A 15,809-nucleotide genomic window follows, 5' to 3' on the forward strand; every position below is an offset into this window, starting at 1 on the left:
CATTAAGTTACAATGAAGGAGAAAGTGAGGACTGCAGATGCTGGAGATCAGAGCTGAAAATGTGTTGCTGGAAAAGCGCAGCAGGTCAGGCAGCATCCAAGGAGCAGGAGAATCGACGTTTTGGGCATGAGCCCTTCTTCAGGAATGAGGAACGTGTGTCCAGCAGGCTAAGATAAAAGATAGGGAGGAGGGACTTGGGGGAGGGGCGTTGGAAGTGCGATAGGTGGAAGGAGGTCAAGGTGAGGGTGATAGGCCGGAGTAGGGGCGGGGGCGGAGAGGTCAGGAAGATAATTGCAGGTTAGGAAGGCGGTGCTGAGTTTGAGGGATTTGACTGAGACAAGGTGGGGGGAGGGGAAATGAGGAAACTGGAGAAATCTGAGTTCATCCCTTGTGGTTGGAGGGTTCCTAGGCGGAAGATGAGGCGTTCTTCCTCCAACCGTCATGTTGCTATGGTCTGGCGATGGAGGAGTCCAAGGACCTGCATGTCCTTGGTGGAGTGAGAGGGGGATTTGAAGTGTTGAGCCACGGGGTGGTTGGGTTGGTTGGTGCGGGTGTCCCAGAGGTGTTCTCTGAAACGTTCCGCATGTAGGCGGCCTGTCTCCCCAACAGAGAGGAGACCCCATCGGGTGCAGCGGATGCAATAAATGATGTGTGTGGAGGTGCAGGTGAATTTGTGGCGGATATGGAAGGATCCCTTGGGGCCTTGGAGGGAAGTAAGGGGGGAGGTGTGAGCGCAAGTTTTGCATTTCTTGCGGTTGCAGGGGAAGGTGCCGGGAGTGGAGGTTGGGTTGGTGGGGGTTGTAGACCTGACGAGGGAGTCATGGAGGGAGTGGTCTTTTCGGAACGCTGATAGGGAAGGGGAGGGAAATATATCCCTAGTGGAAAAACATGGCGAAGAAGTGGTATCAACAGCTTCATGTTCTTCTGCAATTAACTGGGGTTTAGCAAGAAATTTATTGTCTTTATTTGAATAAAGTAGATTTGATTAGATCTGTTAAAAATCACACAACACCAGGTCACACAACACCCCCTCACAGGCTTAAGACACTCTACACTCACTACGCACACGCCCATATACATTCTCTATCACACTCACAACCCCCAACCCAGACAGACACACATACGCAAACAGACAAAGACCCACATGCACACATATATTTTATGGGGTGAATTTGTACTTGCAAAGTTACATTGTACTTTGCTCAAAAACTGCATGAATTCATGTAAAACTCTGTTATCTCACTTTTCAGATTAGAATCAATCTAAAAATCATGACATAGACAGAGAACACAGGGGGCTAACACCTTCAACATATTGTCGAGCTAACACTCATTGTTACAGCTAACCTGAGAATGTGACTTTTAAAAAAAAGGTTCTGTGATTTGCACATGAAAGAAGTGAAACTATCATGGTATTCGAACAGATGAAAGACTCAACAGACAATCAAGGTATTTTTCAATGTATGATTTCAGTTACATCACGCTGTAAATTATTGCTATAAATGCTGTGCCTTAGAATTGTGTCCTCCACTATCACCTGATGAAGGAGTGGCGCTCCGAAAACTAGTGTGCTTCCAATTAAACCTGTTGGACTATAACCTGGTGTTGTGTGATTTTTAACTTTGTACACCCCAGTCCAACACCGGCATCTCCAAATCTTGATTACATCTGGGTTTTGTTTTTAGGCTAATTTCCCTGTAGATTTGGGCAAGAAATGAAAGATATTCCCTTTCCATCCAAATATCTTTTGATTTGACTCATAGAAATGAGTGGCTCGCTTCCCACAAAAGATGCGTGTAAGCAGCTCTCAGAGATGTCAGAGTCATTCAGCAGTAAGGTCTTGCTTGCTTGTGCCATGTTTGACTTTGCTCAAGGCAGAATTAACCATTATGATGTCCTTTGTTTGGTTGATCTGAGTCCTTCAGAATCAGTAATGTTGCTCAATAACATGGGAGCTTGCATTGAATCCAACAGTCCTCCACCATGGTGTGGTCTGATTGTGACTAACTGGGTTCTATTTGTATTACACCCTGGATTTACCCATTTAAAAAGGTCTACACAAACAACTAATGTCACATTATCACCCTGCTGTCCATCCCTTCATACTTTGCAGTTTTGTGGCTGTTGTTGCTGGCGAGAACAATTTGTGTTTCAAGGATGACTGCCTGCAATTGTAGAAGCATAAAGCAAGTTCCCTTCAGGGTTTTTACTAGCACAAAAAGATGTAATGTCAGTGCAAGACCAAATGAAGATTTGTATTGTTGACGGGAAGAGCAGTTGCTAAATTTATTTTGACTGGTTCTAGATATTTGCAGTAAACAGACCCAGCTGCTGCTGCAACCCATGCCAATGGGTGACTGCAACCTAAATAGCCACTGTCAAAGAAAACTAAGTGCCAGTTTTGTAATGTGCTGTTTTGTGAACAGTGCATTTAATAAACAACCAATGATATGACAGGAAGTTGAGATTGGCGCCTGCACCATCAAAACATCTTATTTAGCTGCATGAATAAATTGAGGTATGGGCCTGTGACATTCACCATCTCCTGATATGTGATCTGGTTATCACAGAATCGCAGTATCCCTCCAAGAGGGAAGCAGACCATTTGGCCCATCAACCCCACACTGACCCCTTCTGAACAGCATTCCATCCAGACCCACCCCAGCCCTGTAACCCAGCATTTCCCATGGCTAATCCACATAGCCTACACATGCATAGAATCCCTATACCTTGGAAATAGGTCATTCAGCCCCAAAGTCCACACTGACTCTCCAAACAGCATCTCACACAGACTCACCCCCAACCCTATTCCCTAACCCTGCATTTTCCATTGTTAATCCACCTAACCTACACACCCTTGGACACTATGTGCAATTTAGCATGGCCAATCCACCCTAACCTGCACATCTTTGGACTGTGGGAGGAAACCAGAGCACCAAGAAGATATTCACACAGACACGGGGAGTATGTGAAAACTCCACACAGACAGTCGCCCAAGGCTGGAATTGAGCCGGGTTCCTGGTGTTGTGAGGCAGCAGCGCTAGCCACTGAGCTGCCCTTTAATTTTATGTCTTTAATGATTGTTCCAGTAGATTTTCAGCATTCATTGTATTTCTACATACTTCTGACACAATAGTCGTGGACAAAAAGAAAAAGATATATGGTGCAAATGAATAAAAGTGCAATTATATACATTTCTAACCATTGTAAAATGTCATTCTTACTTTGAAGAGGTGTGTGAGACAACGCTGGCTACTGGAAAACAGCAGTTCTGGGAACCAGAGGTTCTTGAGTATTTATGAAGCTCTCAATGATTCTCAAGGCTCTGGTACAAAGACTCCACTGCTGGGATTCAAGATGTCTCATTAGTTCAACTTCCAGAAGTTCCTGTAAAGATGATCATATCACAGTGATGGAAATGTGACTGAGCTAACACTGGGACAATTGAGAGAGGACTGAATGTGCTGAAGGAGACGGAGCTTATTTTAATTTTGGAAGTATGTAAAGAGGGTGATATTATGATTACTACTCATTATAGAAGTCTCCCATTTTACATTCTCATGTACGTCAATACTAAGGGAAACTGTGAATAATGGTGGCTAATTCCTGATGAGTCGAGCATTGATGAATGAGAGCTCTTTTAATACCAGAGATAGGAATGAGATTAACACTGCTGGGAAAACGTGAGACATTATCAAAAGTCGATTAAAAAGCAGGAAACAGAACACAAAAACCTGCTCGATATCTGTTTCAAATTTTACACCAGAGTCCCTATAGGGCCCTGTACTGGAGCATGGTACAGGACCTGAGAATGTATTGAGTTAAATATTTTAATTTTTCTTGAGGATAATTGTCATGCCGTAGCTACAAACAGAATAATCTTGTCCTGTTGAAAAAGAGTGCTGATAGCAGTTTATCCTCTTCTTGTATCTGAGTTTTATTCGACACCTTGCCAGACTGTGTAGAGGAAAATTAATGGACAGGCTACATCACAGTCAGCAATCTTTCTTGACCCCTTATCCTAGCACCAAAAGGGGTCCTTTATGTGCATGCACAAAGCAAATAAATCTGCCCTTTAATTTTGGTTTGCTGCCATCTGCGGAAATGTTAAAAAAAACTCATCATGGCGGAGTCATCTGATCAGAGGAATTAGCTGATGATTCTACACAACATAGATTATAGTCTGTGCAAAATGGAGACAGAGTTTTTGCCTTCAAATACAGGAAAAACAATATAAATATTAAATGTAGTTTGGGGATAGCAGTGTGATTTTATTCCCTGTGGGCTGCAGAGATGACTGTGTGTCTGCCATAAATCTGGTTACTTTCAGGTTCGATCATTCAGAACAACAGTCTTAGAATTACTGCAACACCATTTAAAGTCTTTACACAGCATTAACATGTATTAATAAAACATGATGTCTTTGCTGCAGCACATTCTATTAACAGTAACACATAAATTTGTCTCTCCTGAACAGAAGAGATGAGGAAAATGATGGACTGGATCAGCATCACACTGTCATGAGACTCTCTTTCTTGTTGGTTGTATTGTGCAGCCTGCATTAGAATAGAGTGCTTTTGGATATAGATAGATATGAAATGGCTCTGACGTAGAGACAGTCCCTTTAGCCCATCACGTCTGTGCCGGCTCTCTACAAGAGCAACTCCACTGCTCTCAATTCCCTGCCCTTTCCCCACAAACCTTTTCTTTTCCAGTACTTATCCAATTCTATTTTGAAAGCCACAACTGGTTTTTAAAATTGGCAGCTCAGCATTGTGAAACCCAGCATTGCCAAAGCCGTTAGCAGAGAAGACAGGTGTTGAGAGGATACTGCTATTAGCACTTGTCTTTTTATTTGGCGTGTCTGTGTTTATCCTGCAGAAGTGAGCTAGAGGGGGCAGGGGTCCTGATCACTGGCTATCGACTCTGTAGATGGAAATGTGTTGCTGGAAAAGCGCAGCAGGTCAGGCAGCATCTAGGGAACAGGAGAATCGACGTTTCGGGCATTAGCCCTTCTTCAGGCTCTGTAGTCAAACTGATAGTTGGAGTGTCTGATAAATAAGAGGTAAATGACAAATTAGTTGATGGGCCAGCCATTCCAGTGTGAACTAACCTTAGGATGAACAGGACTGAGATGTATGAGCCCTATTCAATGGGGCTAAGATAGGCTGCACAACTTTCAAAGCAGCAATCAGCAATGACTCTTGATTGCCTTCCAATTTCCTTCATCCTCTTATGATTTAATGTCGTAAACCGCCTTCCTGTATCCCACAATCAACAGAAATATATTCAGTGGTAGGCACTGGTTTCTAATTATTCTTTCTGCAATACTAATGATGTGCTTTCAAACAACAACAGCTTCTAAATTGGACCACAATGCAGAATGACAGAAGCCAAAACTCCCAGAACACTTCATGACTCAACATCAGGCCTTCCCAGAATACTGAGATGATACTTCCTATCGGAATATTTTTCACGTCCTGTTGAGCTGCATTTACCAGTTCCTTAAAAAAGCTGGAAAAGAGGAAAAAAATAATTTGAGAACTAAAATGTAAATTGTATTGAATTCAAAGAAAGTTGATTGAAGTTACTTACAAATTGAAGAAGTTTGATGTATTTGCTTGTCATTGCCACCTGTTTCCTAGTCTTCCAGTCATTATGATATTGTACGTGTTTTTTTCCCATCCTCTTTGTCCTCTGGGAAGTCTCACATCTGCTTGTAGATCCTGCAGCTCCTCAGTCTCTGTCAACAATGTTGCATCATTGAGCAGGAAGGTGTGCACAATGTGGCAGACAATTTATTTTCCTCTTCATGATTCTCACCTTAGCTAACACCGTTCACATGACTTGGAGCTGCATTTATTATTAAGCCTGTGTAGTTAGTGCCACAATCTATAAGATTGTGAATTGAATCTCAACAAGAAGGACACCATCAACAATTTGTATTTTTACAGCTCCACAGCATTTTGTAGAAGAGATATTTGAATGAAGTTTGCCCCTTGACAACTTCAGTTCAATATCAGGACAAGGACAAAAAGCTTGGTTAAAGAAATAGGACTAAACAACAATAATGACATCTATTTTTATTGAATCTTAAACATAATAAAAAATCCGAGGGCACTTCATGAATACATTGTAATGCAATATTTTAAACTGAGTCACACAAAGCAATATTAGGGCAGATGACCAAAAGCTTGATCAAAGGGATAGTTTTAAGCAGTGACTGAAGGGAAGAAAGTGAGATGGAAAGGTTAAGGAGGGGATTCCAGATTTTTCTGATGATAGTCAAGGTGGCAGCCACCCCCAATGGCAGAAGGATTGTTATCGGGAAGATTCAAGATGTTAGAATTAGAGGTGCACTGATGTACAATTTTGATTAGATTAGATTTAGATTAGATTACTTACAGTGTGGAAACAGGCCCTTCGGACAAACAAGTCCACACCAACCCGCCGAAGCGCAACCCACCCATACCCCTACATTTACCCCTTTAACCTAACACTACGGGCAATTTAGCATGGCCAATTCACCTGACCCGCACATCTTTGTGACTGTGGGAGGAAACCGGAGCACCCGGAGGAAACCCACGCAGACACGGGGAGAATGTGCAAACTCCACACAGTCAGTCGCCTGAGGTGGGAATTGAACCCAGGTCTCTGGCGCTGTGAGGCAGCAGTGCTAACCACTGTGCCACCGTGCCGCCTATGTCTCAGGTGGTTGTGGATTATAGGAGCTTAGAGGCGATTGGCATGATGAAGGAATTTGAAAACAGAATACATTATCTACTACGACAGTGGGAGGAGTACAAGACATAGTGAGTGTAAGGACAGGAGAAGCAGAGCTTTAAATGATTTCAGGGTTAGACTGAGTAAAATGTGGAAATTTGGCTGGAAGGGGAATTGAATTAGCTAAAATCTAAAGGAAGCAAAGGAAAGATAAGTGTTTCACTTGTGGATTACAAAGGTATAGGCCTTACTACAGAAGAATATCAAGTAACATTTCAAAGGAGGAGAGAGGTGAGGAGGTTTGTAAAAGGCATTATAGAGCTAAGGGGCAAAGAAATATGGCATGGCCAACAATAATGAAGCTCAGAAAATCAGAGTGTGCAAGAGGTCAGGATTGGAGGGACATTGCAATCTTAATGAGTTGCAGGGTTCTACAATGAAATGGTCTGTAAACAAGTTATTTCATGGTCAATTTGGAAAATTTATTCAATTAGTATTAAGAAAGTCTACCAAGCAGAAGCAGAAATATTTTTAGACTATCCTGTCATGAACTTTGAAATGATATAAATATTTTTCTCTGTGTCCAACCAAAAGATTCTTCAACTTCAGCCAACCCCGATGTAAAGTGTGTCACATTACACTGTGTGCTGGTGTGTTGTGTTGCATTGTCTCATGTTGTGTCGAACTTGTTACATCATATTGTGCTCTGTCATGTATTGTGCCTGTTGTATCGTGTAGTACCGTGACATGTCATGTGTTGTGACATGTCCTGTCATGTTGTGTCATGTACTATTGTGTTGTCTTGTCATGTTGAGTTGCATGTTGTGTTGTGTCTTGGTGTGTCATGTTGTGCTATACAGAAGGGTTAGTGATAGGTACACATCTTATTCTTAGCAAATTTGGCTAGTCAGGAGCAAAATACCTCACGACTTGAAATGAGTGTTGAAAACTGATTTAAGAAGAAATTGTTCCATGCTCTTCTACTCAATGTCAATAAGTTCAATGTCTATACGAATATTATTGGCTAATATCAGTCAAAAGACATTGAAAATTAAACATTGGCTAGTCCACCATCATACTCTAAAACAATATTACAAAGTAATATATTGTGGCAGCCATGATTTCATTCAAAGCCTTCCACGATGTGCATCCATCCATTGCTAAACATGATGCACAGTGATGAGCTTCTACCAGGAGCTCTGAGCTGCTGATTTCAATGTGAACTGTTGCAATGTGTGACTTTCTCACAAAAAGGGAATCAAAAACATCTCAGAGGAAGAGTTTGACTTGGTGATTCTTTATAACCAGAGCCATTTATTTGTTGTTAATTGAACTGAGATAATCCCGATGCCCTAATAACATTTTCCCACTTGTTTTTGGGTGTAAAGCAAGATAAGAAAAGCTAACTGTACAGATTATGGGAAAGTTAATAGTCACCCAGGCCCATGAATAGATGTTCAATGGTACCATGAAGTAACAAGGTCACCTAGCACCATGACAAGATGACTTTTAAATCCCCCTCAAATTGCACTGAGCTTTCCAGAGCTCTGTTGTTTCCCTGCACTGGTGTGGACATTTTTCAAGCAAATTCTTTCACACAATATTCCAATATGTGGCTACACAAAGTGCTGTGCCAATCATTTAAAGCAGAAGCTTTATACAAGGTCTGTAAAACTCAAAACCAGTACTTGGCATTGTATTTAACATTAAGAACAGTTGTGAGTATTAGTATGCAATAGAGCGCATTGGCATGATGTGGTTTTAAGTTCCACTGTGTCATCAGTGCTGTATCGTTTTGGTTTTCTCTTGGGTGCAGACTAAAAGAAGAAAGCTTCCATTACTTCACTGTTTTACTTTGAATATTCAGGTTGATTTTCCAAATATATTCTCCTGATGAATTGGAAAGACAACAAATTCACTGTCTGTTTTACAACTGACCTGCAGGACCAAATTCTCATTGTGTTGGATTCTACACTCCATGCTGCAAGTTTCAATTCGTAAAACCCACCCTTAACCACTACAAATAGTGGAAGAACTATGATTAGTAAGAATGTGGTTACCTGCCTGTGTTCAGGTTCAAAAAAACACACAGTTCAAGTGTTAGATGGAAGATATTCAAACTTCTGCTCAGTTCCTCTGCAAGGCAGAAAAATCATCATTTTTAAATTTGTAATGAAATGTATAATTGTTCTGGAATGTTTCATCTTCAAATTGGACATACCTTTATATCAGATCAACTTTTATGTTTGTTACAGCTGAAACAGATGTGGGATCCAGCTGTAGGTCTTAAGCTGAGATACTAGAGAGGTCACTGATGAACAGCGTTGATTTGGAGCATGTAACTCAGTTTTCCTCTTTGCAGATATTGTCTGATCACTGAGATTTTCTAGTGTTTTCTGATTTATTTGCGATCCTGGTGACTTGCATTTAGGAGCATAGACAATAGAAGCATGAGCAGACCATTTGACTCCTTGAGTCTGCTATGCCATTTAGCAGACCAAAATTGAAATATACTTCAACACCATTTTCCTACACTGCTGCATATCACTTGCGATGTTTAATAGCTAGAAACATATTGATCTCTGATTTAAATATATTCAGTTATATTTTTGGACACTGGAATCTAGCTCTTTTTCTTCCAAAATTGAAAATTACAAGTAAAATTTGTTTTGTTTTAAACTGAAGATTTCTTTCCTACAGAGTCAGCTCTATAATGCATTGTCTACTTTCAATACTCCAAATGTTGCAGTGGGGCTTTTAAACAAATCTCCAAGTGAAACTAATTCCAGTCTTGTAGTTTTAAAATTTACTCAAATACTCAGACTATTTAGAGTTAGAACTTCAAAGAGACAATGGCCTAGTGGCAATGTCACTAGACCATTAATCCTAAAAATCTAGGTCATGTTCTGGGGAGCCGAAAGAACTGTGGATGCTATAAATCAGAAACAAAAACAGAAATTGCTGGAAAAATTCAGCAGGTCAGGCAGCAGCAGTGAAGAGAAAGCAGAACACATTCTGAGGAAGTGTCAGTGGGCCTGAAATACTAATTCTGATTTTTCTCCACAGACGCTGAACTTTTCCAGCAATTTCTGTTTTCTGTCTAATGTGCTGGGAAGCTGCATTTGAATCCCACCACAGCACAGAATGGCATTTGAATTCAATAAAAGGTCTGGAATTAAGATGACTATGTTGATAACTGGGGGAAAATTCATCTGGTTCACTAATGATTACACCTTATACCACATTAAGATATAGGGTGAGGCAGGAGGTGGAGTGGCACAGTTTTGGTTCAGTGGGTATTGTGGAATTCTTGAATATGTCTTTGTACACTATCATCCTGCCATGACTCCCCAAAGCCTGTTCATGAACTGCAACGCACAAACTAGCACTTGAATGAAGTACTCCCACCTGCCTGGATGAGTGAGGTTCCAACAAAACTCAAGAACTTTGATAATGTTCAGGGCAAAGCAGCCACCTGATAGACATGACCAGAAACATTCACGTCCAACACCACCAATGCTCAGTAGTAGCAATGAGTACCATCTATAAGGTGCACTTCAGAAACTCACCAAGGCTCCTTTGACTGCAGCTACCACACCCAGAGCCACTGCTGTCCGAAAGGACCTGCAGCAGATACATGGGAACGCCACCTCCTTTAAGGTCCCCTCCAAGCCACTCACCATCCTGACTTGGAAATATATCATCATTTCCTTTAGTGTCACTGGGTCAAAATCTAGGCACTTCCTCCATAACAGCATTGTGATTCTACTTACAGGCAATGGACTGCAGAGGTTCAAGAAGGCAGATCACCACCACCTTCTCAAGGGTAACTGGGGATTGGCAATAAATGCTAGCCAGCCAACAATCTCCATATCCCATAAATGCATAAAATAACTCATGCCCTCAATATTAAAACAAAAGCAAACAAAAAACGTTGTCAACCTTACAAAGTGATGTAGGTTAGCATTGCGTACTGCAGATCCAAGGATGTTTGTAGCATGGGCATATTATCTCATTTCTCAGTCATAGACCTAAGATCAGCAGCAGAACAGTTGCACATAAACTACGACTGCAAGAGATTAGACACAATTCATAAATTGTGAATCAAAATACAAAGTATTGTTGAGCCCAGCAGGTCTGGCAACATCTGTGATGAGAGCGACAGAGTTAATGTTTCGAGTCTGATTTAGATTAGATTACTTTACAGTGTGGAAACAGGCCCTTCGGCCCAACAAGTCCACACCGACCCGCCGAAGCGTAACCCACCCATACCCCTACATTTACCCCTTACCTAACACTACGGGCAATTTAGCATGGCCAATTCACCTGACCTGCACATCTTTGGACTGTGGGAGGAAACCGGAGCACCCGGAGGAAACCCACGCAGACACGGGGAGAACGTGCAAACTCCACACAGTCAGTCACCTGAGGCGGGAATTGAACCCGGGTCTCTGGCACTGCGAGGCAGCAGTGCTTACCACTGTGCCACTGTGCCGCCCACAAACTCTGTGGCCGCCTATTTAACTCTGTCACAAGTCTTCTTCTTACCCATAAAGCAGGAAGCCCGTTGACTTCATTGAGCGCTGGACTTACTTCAACTAAGTTTAATTTGTAGTGATGATGGGAACTCGTCACAATTCCAGTGCCCAGTTATTTCATTTCGTTCTCTCTAAAGATAATGTGCACCTGTCTAAACAGGCATACTTGCCTTCCGGCATCATCTCATGAAGATGAAATGCAGTTCAAAGGTACAATCATTGACAAGTTAGTTTTGCTTGATAAGTATCTCTATTTCCATTAGTTATTTTCTGATGGAGAACTATTCATTTGAATTTCACCTTACCTTATTTCTGCCAGGCAATGAATCTTCCCTTTGAACCACTGGAATGAAATACCATGGGCTGCCTGTAGGAATCCCTCAATTCCGGATATATCTGGAAGAAGAGGACAGGTATAAGTAAGAGAAGGAGTTCTACATGCCTGTGTGTATCAATCTGAATCTAGAATGCACTAACCTATAGTTGGTTTAGGGTGTGTGTTGACATTAAGAAGTCTTTCACCTCAGCAGGGCAGCCTGGATGATGGGTGCCATTTCCTGCAACCTCATTTTCTTCTTAGTTCTAACTATTCTACCAGTATCTGCTAAAGAGACCCTATAGGCCAATAACAAGGAATGAAATAATTTGCCTTCAGTAGATACTTTTCACAGCATCAGGACATCTCAAAGGTTGGTTCCGTACGGAATGCTGATAGGGGAGTGGAGGGAAATATATCCTTGGTGGTGGGGTCCGTTTGGAGGTAGCAGAAATGACGGCGGATGATGCGCTCAAAGGTTGTTAGGCAGACGTTCTTAAGTGTAGCTTCAATAATTTACATGCTATAGTCCAACACTGTACCTGTGTACATAAATTTTACACTAACGTATGTCCTGCATTGACTGCAATTTCTGCAAATTTATGTTTGCTTCAGCGCTCATAATTTCCCATCTGTTTGCTTTACAAGGTAACAAAAACACAGTAAAAGAAAGGTTAACACCTGAGTATTTTACTATTACAAAGCAGTTTACAGTCAATAAATTACTTTTGAAGTGTTGTCTTTGTTTTGCTGGAGAAAACACAGCAAGCAATTAATGCCCAGCAAACTCCCACAAGTCAAAATATGGCCTTGGGTCGAGCTGTGAAATAGGAGGACGCTTCCAGTTCTTCCTGGATCTACATCATGTAAGTATCAGAGGTGATGTTAAGGGCTGCCTCCTTGGGCTTGTATGGAAACTGAGCAATCCCTACTCTACTGTGGGCAGTTCAAAGAGGCACCCGTCTCAGATTTGTCACTGTCCTGGGCCTAATGCCACAATTGGAGGACTCCTGCCAAGCAGACCTTACCTATTTGTTATTCCAGGCAGTGGCTAGCCATTGGGGTGTTCATCTCTGAAATTTGATCTCCTTTGCCACCATTTTCTGACCATAAAATGGATGTAACACAGATCAACGTCTACTGCTGTGTCTACAGTCTCTTGGCAGACAAGTGTGGAACTCACTGAAGAAAAGGGGCCAGTTGTAAATTTTTGACAATGACTTAAAATTGGGAAAAGTATATAACCAGATCATGCATTTTGCAATCAGCCACTCAGCATTTGGTGTTTACATAGTGATGGTTAAACTTTATAGTTCTGCAAAGGCACGCACACATAATTTATGAACTACATTATATTTGACCTTATAAAACAATGTATGTTTTGACATACTGTGAGAGGCATTGTAAGACATTTATTGTTATATTGATCAGATCATTTAGTGTCTTGCTAAAATTTATATCTTTTAACTATCCTGTTTGATCATTTCTTGTATTACAGCTATTTTGAAGAATCCTTTGAAGGTTTTATTTATATCAACAGGTTTAGCACATTTGTTATCATACTTTGTTTATTTTAACATGAATTGCTGCCAGATGAGCAACATGATGAAAGCCTGGCTAATTAGACAGCACAGATTGCAAAAAAACTGATACTCTCAAAATTCTAACAACTCACTGTTCACCAATTGTTGACTATATAATGATATAATTTGGAGTAGGTTTGGTATGGTGGAATTAACATCGCAGAACTCAGTTTGAAATTGAAAAAAATAGTTGTCATTGCTTTTGAGGTTTTGCAAAGTTACAAATCTATTGCATAACCTGTTGCTTACGTTCACTGTACGAACATTTGCTCTCAGAAATATACACCGCTCATTACGTAAGAGTCTCAGAATGAGTGGAACAGCTGGAGGTCCAGTCCATTCATTGTAATCTTAACCAACTTATTATCTGTATTAAACAGGTACCCAGTGTTAGCAATAAAGCAAGTGAAGAGGACACTCAGTCGAACCATTTCCGCCATGATATGTTAAATCAATATTACTACAAAGACTTAAGGCTTTTCCTTGAATGGTTTAGGTTCTGTAACTGCATAAACTTAAAAAAAAAATATTTTCATCAAAAGAGTCCACTAAAGTTGGGTGGCTCCAGGTCAAACCATATCCAACAGTCTGATCTAAAAACTCTGACAGCTGTGATAAATTCAAACATAGTAATCCACAACATTGTGAGAATATAACTTCATTTCCCAAACTCTCAATGTTAATGCATCCTTCAAAAAATTGTAGGTTTCTGATCTGTATCTGTGTCCAAAAATGAATTAGTTCTTTTGTGAGTCATATCCTGAGGACTAAATTAAGTTGAATTCTTCCTTTTTTTTAAAAGATATAGTAATTAGTCACTGAAATACATGACGAGTTAGATTAACTTAAAGCTCACACTCCAGTAATCAAGATAAAACTAAATTCTAAGTCAGATTTAAATCACAGAACTTTGTATTTGAAAACTGTATAATTATTGCACAAGAAGAAGCTGGTGAAGACTTCATTGGCCAACTGCTGCCTTTTGTAGTGTACCGTTTTGTCATTTTGTTGCCAGGGCCAGTATATTGTGATGTTGCAGTCAATAATTTAAAGCTTAGACGCAATCTAGCTATTAAAATGGCCGCCATAAATATTTTGATTTTTGACATTCGCTCTACAGACTGTATAACATCGCAGGTAAGTGCCTAACTAAATATGAACATTCATAGTCACTCGGGGAATTCAAACTCCTCTTTTTTTAAGGACGGGCCAACACAAAAAGGTGGCAGGTAGAAAAGAAAATAATTTTTATCAACTTTCAAACCTATCACAGCAGCCTCTCTGACCTAACTAGAGTCAACATGAATGCCATAACTTATCTGGAAAAAATCTTGAACTCATAAAAAGTTCCATGATGAGACAATTGTATTTTTGTCTGTTTAAAATGAGCTACGTGTTTTTTTTTCTGGCAAATCTGTCAAAGCTAAAATAGCCTTCAGTTCAGCCAGCCTGTGAATTAAACTCAGAACCAACTGTTTAAACATGAAGCAGGCAAAGTAATTAACCTGTTCTAGTTTTCAAAGTTCTCCTTAAAACCATCCTCCTGGATATTCTGCTGCAAAAGATCTCACTAACTGCTGTGAACTATTCAACTTAAAAGGTGCTATGATATTGTGGGGAGAGGTGAATCATTTCATCTCTTTTCAATCCTTTATCTTGGCTATAGCAAAGATTTTCATTCTTTTTAGCTCATAACTGTGTTCCACTTTAAATAAAAAGCAGCACAATTCAAGGTGAAGGAGCCAATTACAAGGTTTTCTTGAGGAGAAAAGAAAAGATTTTTGTTGCTTACCTGAGAAAAAGAGTAAAATGTAGCATCAAACTCCCACAAACATGAGTATATAGCTTGTAAGGAAAAGGATGTCTATTTCATAAAGGAAAATCATGAATAGGTAATTTTCTTGTAGTTCTGGAGATGTTAGCTCTTAATCGGAGATCATAATTATTGACTTGTGTTTTCAACAGCAGCAAACATTGTAGAATCCTTGAGTTCTTATTCAATGGATAATTCTGGTCGCTTTATCATCAGACAATGTTTACCAGAGGCTGAGAGAAAACTGGGGAGAGAGAGTCTTCCAATTCTGCTGTTGCAAATCAATTTTTCCTCTGCTTTTCCCAAAAGCTGTGGTCCTATTGTATATTTTCCTGTTGTCTTAATTGATTTTTTCAAGCTGGATAATCTACAATGAGTCTTTCATCCCAATATCTGAAAATTTTACAATGGTGGCATATCAGAAATATAAATCTGACACACTAATTTCAGTGCAGACTGGGTCTTGTTTGTTGATGGCTCCATGAAGCTTAGCTGAACCTGGTCAATCGATCACCATGCTCATTTTAAGTCTGTTTTTCTTTTCTTCAAAGCCACTTTTGTCCACATAAAGTCCCAGTTGCAAAAGTCAAATCATGGAAGTTGCAATTTAATAGTTAATTTTACCCTTATCATAATAATATCCACAATTCAACTTTAAAGCATCAAATACATTTAAGAAGGGCAAACATATAAGAATAAATCATCAAAGTAAGAAAGGGCTTACTGTTTTCCACACTTATCTTGGATAGTAAGAGACAATGTACATTCTGTTCATGACAACATGAATCTCAAAATACTGCAATTAGCTTTAGCCTTGACCTTGTTTAGTTAATCATA

The 15,809-nt window shown here is 40.2% G+C and overlaps 1 protein-coding gene and 1 long non-coding RNA gene across 15 annotated transcripts in view; one reads left to right on the top strand and one right to left on the bottom strand.

Annotated features, from left to right (window-relative positions):
- LOC148145331 (uncharacterized) overlaps window positions 1–15,809 on the top strand; it is a 205,874-nt gene that overhangs the window by 52,073 nt on the left and 137,992 nt on the right. The window lies entirely within an intron of this gene.
- The window catches only part of LOC122562210 (inward rectifier potassium channel 16-like), a 137,203-nt gene that overhangs the window by 33,479 nt on the left and 87,915 nt on the right, over window positions 1–15,809 (bottom strand). For 2 of the 12 annotated variants that reach the window (XM_088000673.1, XM_088000678.1), the window contains exons 2-5: window positions 11,566–11,656; window positions 5,595–5,742; window positions 5,113–5,513; window positions 3,224–3,386 (exon numbers count right to left, since the gene is read on the bottom strand). The gene's annotated coding sequence lies outside the window, so the exon portion shown is untranslated. Of the gene's footprint in view, window positions 1–3,223; window positions 3,387–5,112; window positions 5,514–5,594; window positions 5,743–8,782; window positions 8,859–11,565; window positions 11,657–15,809 lie in introns of all 12 variants that reach the window. The other 10 variants (XM_088000677.1, XM_088000676.1, XM_088000675.1 and 7 more) reach the window with 10 other exon arrangements.

Source organism: Chiloscyllium plagiosum, unplaced genomic scaffold (assembly GCF_037043375.1).
Source record: "Chiloscyllium plagiosum isolate Xiang-an unplaced genomic scaffold, Cpla_swu_hap1 HiC_scaffold_25, whole genome shotgun sequence".
In the NCBI taxonomy this organism is placed as follows: Eukaryota; Metazoa; Chordata; class Chondrichthyes; order Orectolobiformes; family Hemiscylliidae; genus Chiloscyllium; species Chiloscyllium plagiosum.